General features: G+C 38.5%; 1 long non-coding RNA gene across 2 annotated transcripts; it reads right to left on the minus strand.

The window, feature by feature from the left end:
* Positions 1-261: 261 nt before the first annotated feature.
* LOC113098931 (uncharacterized) lies at positions 262-5,002 on the minus strand. 2 transcript variants are annotated; one of them, XR_003289232.1, is made up of 5 exons: positions 4,948-5,002; positions 4,105-4,233; positions 3,570-3,613; positions 3,355-3,414; positions 262-515 (listed from the first exon to the last, which is right to left on the minus strand). It is a non-coding gene; the product is annotated as an uncharacterized LOC113098931 (long non-coding RNA). The 2 variants fall into 2 exon arrangements; XR_003289231.1 differs by lacking the exon at positions 262-515 and having other exon boundaries at positions 3,122-3,414.
* Between the last annotated feature and the right edge of the window lie 270 nt (positions 5,003-5,272).

Here is a 5,272-nt window from a genome sequence, read left to right on the forward strand (position 1 = left end):
AATTGTCTTTACTTTTATCAATTAAGTAAAGGAAGAAGTTTGGGGAAAGACAACAAGGCCCTGGACCGCCATGGACAATGGACACTGCAATCATTCTTCCAATGTGGAAATATCCGTCGTCTTCTGCAGCTAAAAATGCCAATATAGCAATGTTAGGACACACTGATTTACAACATCATAAAAACTTCACAAAAAGGATTACCTTTACTATCAAATGAGAGGTATTTGGCATTGTCTTTGCCTTCAAATCCTCTCGTTTTGATGGTGTCCATCAACAGAGTCCGAAATTCTGGAGTAGCCCCCCACTGTCTAAAGCCTCTTCCATCAGCCCAGCATCATCTGTGAATTTCACCATTAAGCTGCAGGTGGGGTCAAACCAGGATCTCCTGAAACCTCTTCAGGCACCATCCCAGACATTCGCCTGGTTAATGTTAAATCTGCTACAGGATGTTTTGTTAAGATTATGTGACAGATTTGACACTATGTCGGCAGCTGTCAGCCCATCAGGTCCATCACTGTAAAATAATAATAATAAAAAACAGTCCACAAACAGCATGAAACTATTCCCACATGGAAAAAACCTATATAAACATATGTTTCAATATAGGTTTTGATATAGGTTTTTAATATATGTGACATATATACAATTGGCCGTTTTCCTATATTATATGTACATATATACACACATATATTTACACATATGTACACATATATATGTGCATACACATACCTATATAGGTACATATATGCACGTATATATGCACCTATATGTTCACCTATAATAGTAAAATTAAAATCCAAAACTGCTAGGCAACATAAATAAAAGTCCAAAATGTACAAATGTACATTATTTATTTACTCAAGCTCAATCAAACAGTACAAAACAAAAAATATAGTACAAGAACAAAAATAAGACAAAAAACCTGCTAGGCAACATAAATATAAGTAAAAAATATAGAAATGTACATTATGTATTTACAAGAACAATCAGATAGTACAAGAACAAAAATAAGACAAAAAACTGAACAAAAAAAAACAAATGATCTTGTTGCTCTTCTCAGCTCCGTGAGCTTCGAATGAATAGATGTCTATCTGCCCTCGGCTGGCTGCCGGCCACTTCTTCAATGTAGTATCTAGAGAAGACAAAAATAAGAAGACATTATTATTATTATACTATAATGCTTCATCAGGAACCCAAAGTGCTTACAGTACATCTGCGATTGGACACACATTTTGGATAAAGGGCTGATCATAATAAAAAGTGTGTCATGTAAACACGTCAGTTGGATGATTCTGATTGTATTCTGTTAAATCTGAAAGATTCTGATTGGAAACATCACCCCCTCCCCCCTTTTTATTTTTAGCAGCATCGTTCTTTCATATGCACATGTCCGTCACGGGGACTGCATTGTTAACAGTCACACGGTCAATCATGTACATCCAAAGCAGAGAAAATTCATGGATAGGAAAAATTTAGCCACTCCTGCGTTTTTTGGTTTGTTTTAAACACAAGTGAAGTACAACTTCTGCAGTTGTTGTAGGGAAATTACCGCTCTGCGGATGTCAAAATGCTATTATTCTGAATAAAGCTTGGTGCATGTTTATGCACGTCATGATTTGACTATTTGTTTCCATGTAAACTGATTCAGATTAATCCCTCAAATATTTAATCTGATGTAAGAAACTTTGCACATGTAAACATATCTACTTGTCAATGGGCTGCACTTTTATAGCATTTTTCTGCACCCAACAGTACCTAAAATACTTTACAATGGCCTCCCATTGACCCATTCACACACACACTCCACCGGCGAGCTGCCATGCAAGGTTTACCCGAAGAGCAATAAGATATGCATTAAATCAAGCAAATCAATTACCGGTATAGACAAAATAAGGCACAAACACAGGACAGAGTGGATTAAGGGTGAATGAGGGGTGAATATGATTATTTATTAACACTTCAGATGACAACAACTAGAGCTATGAGGTATTTGCAACACGTAAGGGTGATTTCCCATACAGGGATTCGACTAGTCCTAGACTAAAATAAATGTAAGAGCTGTCCAAACTGAAAAATCTTGCACTGACATATCTTAAAATACATCAGTCCCCTTTGTTTTGCCTCAAAATGTACACAAGTAATGTTTTTAGAAAGGCATGCTTGTTAAAACTATGTATATTTCCTAATTAAACTAAGGCCTAGTCCTGGTTTAAGATAACCCTGTCCGGGAAACCACCCCTATATGTTCTACAAAATAGAGGACTTCACACCTTACAGTGCAATACACCAGAAATGTGTCTTTAGAAGAGGAAAGGTAGGATCAAGAAGTGAGCAAGTGATGAATTAGTATTATAGGTCCTAAGCAGATACAGTAACAATAATGGGTGCCCTACCTTTTGCAGTCTCCACTGATGCCTAATAAACATTGATACAAGTAGGCTACGGTTAAAGAGGTGAACTTATAAATTCTTAAAAGATGTGTTTTCCCTTCTCAACGCATTATGCATTTACTCACCAATAATGGCTGCCTTTTTAATTTTGTCAAGGGCAACCAGCTGCTCCCCATCCCCTCTGGTTAAGGTTCCCACCTTAAAGTAATATTTCAAAATTATTACCCAGACAGCAAGCAGTTTCGGCCCAGGTCTGGCCCACATCAGATGTGGGCCGGATCTGGGCCAACACTATGTTGCTGTCTGGGTATGAAAGGGGGGTAAACTGAAGGTGGAGAAAGCAAGAGTTTTTTATATACACATCATGTTTTCTTGAAGGGAGGCAGGAGGAAAGGATGATTGTCACTTATAACACTAATTGGCTTCTACAAAGCACACGATTTATACCCATCCTTACTACATATGTTCACCTGTGTTTTCACTGAGGCCTCAGCTGCAGTCTTGTTAGAGAAGAAAAACACTGTTAAACTCTAACAATTTTATGCTTATGGGGCAAGTAAATTACATATTACCACTACTATCCGAACATAAAAATCCCTATAGCTCAGTTGGAGCCTTAAGTAAAATAAGTACAGAAAAATCTGAGGCATAAAAGGGTTACACACACCTGAGGTGTCTCTCGAAAGCACTGTGTCACCATGGGACTCTCTTTAAAGAGCTCAGTCTCCTCTCTGGAGTCTTAGAGAAGAAAGAAACATAGTAAAACTCTTCAACTATTTTTATTCGTCCCAGCAAGCCACTATAGATTCTTATTTACAGGGGGAGCTTGGAAAACATTAAACATGTCAATAAATTAAAGTTACATGCAAAAGTAATCAGCCAAACATCATAAAAATCCATATAGATCTGTTTGAGTAACAAGTAAACTAAATAAATAAATCAAAATGTAAGGGGGTTACTCACCGGTTGCACTTCTCCAAAAGTCGAGGAGGAATCAAGATCCTCCACAGGAGTCCTTCCAGTCTTGTTCATAGAGGACAAATAGTTATTCTCTTCAATAAATTAAAGTGCAAATACATCAAATAATTAACACTATCAATCAGCCCAACATCACAAGTCTCTACAGCTCTGCTTGAAAAACAATTTTATAAAAAGCAATGAAAATCAGAGGAACTTACCTTTTGAGCAATAATGGCGAGGTCACTTTTCATTTGAGGGATTTCTAGAAACAGGTTATATAAAGAAAAACAATAATTACAATCACAGGATCAAAACAGCACCCAGCAACTCCGTGCCCTTACTCTTCGAAAGACATTTCCTGCAGCTGTGAATGCAAGCTACAACCCTCCAAAGCCCATTGATACGGCTCTGCAGAGGAAACCTGGTTGTGAACGCAATTTTCTTTCTCCAATTTCTCCCAAATTCAAATTCCACAGGGTTTTTTTTCTGGATCCAATTGCCTTCTTGAGCCACTGAAGGCAGAGAAGCATCATTTATTCTCATGAACTGTATGTTCTCTAGGCCATGGCTTTTGTTAACCCTCTACGAATTCCTCCAGAAAGAAACAAATAAATATAATTCTAATTTGAATCTTATCAATGGCTAGATGTGCACCCACACTACCACACCAGCTAACAACATAGCATTTATTTTGCCAAACACATGTATCCATCTCCAGAAATAACCCTGCTAATAAATATTAGGAATACTTACGATTGATGATAATGTCATTCAGACGTGCATTTTCATTTTTAAGAGAATGGACTTCATTTCTCAACTTTGGTTGAGTTTCCTTCTCTCCCACATCTGTTCGTCCAGGTGTTTTCTAAATTCAGCAGCTGTCTACGAGAAAGAGACAGAGAGAGGAACAACAGCTAATTGTTATATAACTTCTTTTGTAAAAGGTTGATTCTGATTGGCTGGGAGGATGTTACGAGAGGTGTAAGAGGAAGGTGACAAGAAGTCTAGGGCAGAAATCCCTCCACTTGGTGATATGTAACTGTTGTCCGGCCTCCTGGTGGTTATTCCCTACTTAAAAGAAAGCTACACCGTTTTTTCAATTTTTACTATGTTCTTACCTCAATTTAGAAGAAATTATAAATCCCTGTCTATTTTCAGTGCGTGCAGTGCATCGTGAATGTGTTAGCATTTAGTCTAGCCCATTCATTCCTTAGGATCCACACAGGGATGAATTTAGAAGTCACCAAACACTTCCATGTTTTCCCTATTTAAAGATTGTTACATGAGTAGTTACACCAGTAAGTATAGGGGCACAGAATAAAACGTGGGGATTTTTTTAAGCGGATAAAAAATGAGAACTATATTGTATGGCGGAAGAGCACTTAGTTTGCAGCACTTCGACCTCTGGCGCAGTAACATCATCACTCCTGTGAACTCCCCCCTCTCATTCAAACTCATTGAGAGGAAGAGTGATGTTGTTACTGCGCCAGAGGTTGAAATGCATTTGTCCTTTAAAACATGAAACTTCCACATCTTGTATTTCATGTAATGTATGTATGTAATACACCACACACTGGATGTCATCATTTAGGCTACCTTTTTCTTAGAGGGTGGTACTATGTCCTCTTCATCCCCAATACGCTCCTCCTCTTATCCAGCTGCAGAGCCGCAGCACCACCAGGACCCCGCCGTGAGGACCCCGCCACCAGGACCGGAAGTGAGGGGCGGAGTTATAATTGTCAGAGACCTATGGTAAAGACACAAGCACAGAACCGGAAATGAGGGTCGGAATGTACAGAGCCCCGCACGTCACCTGTAGGAGAAAAAAAATCAATCCGTGGCGACGGTTTTGCAATCCGTCCCCTCAGTTTATAAACCATACTCACGAATTCATAAACTGTTCCCTCGGTTTAACAAATCA

The sequence above is a fragment of the Carassius auratus genome, unplaced genomic scaffold (genome assembly GCF_003368295.1).
Source record: "Carassius auratus strain Wakin unplaced genomic scaffold, ASM336829v1 scaf_tig00216741, whole genome shotgun sequence".
NCBI lineage: Eukaryota > Metazoa > Chordata > Actinopteri > Cypriniformes > Cyprinidae > Carassius > Carassius auratus.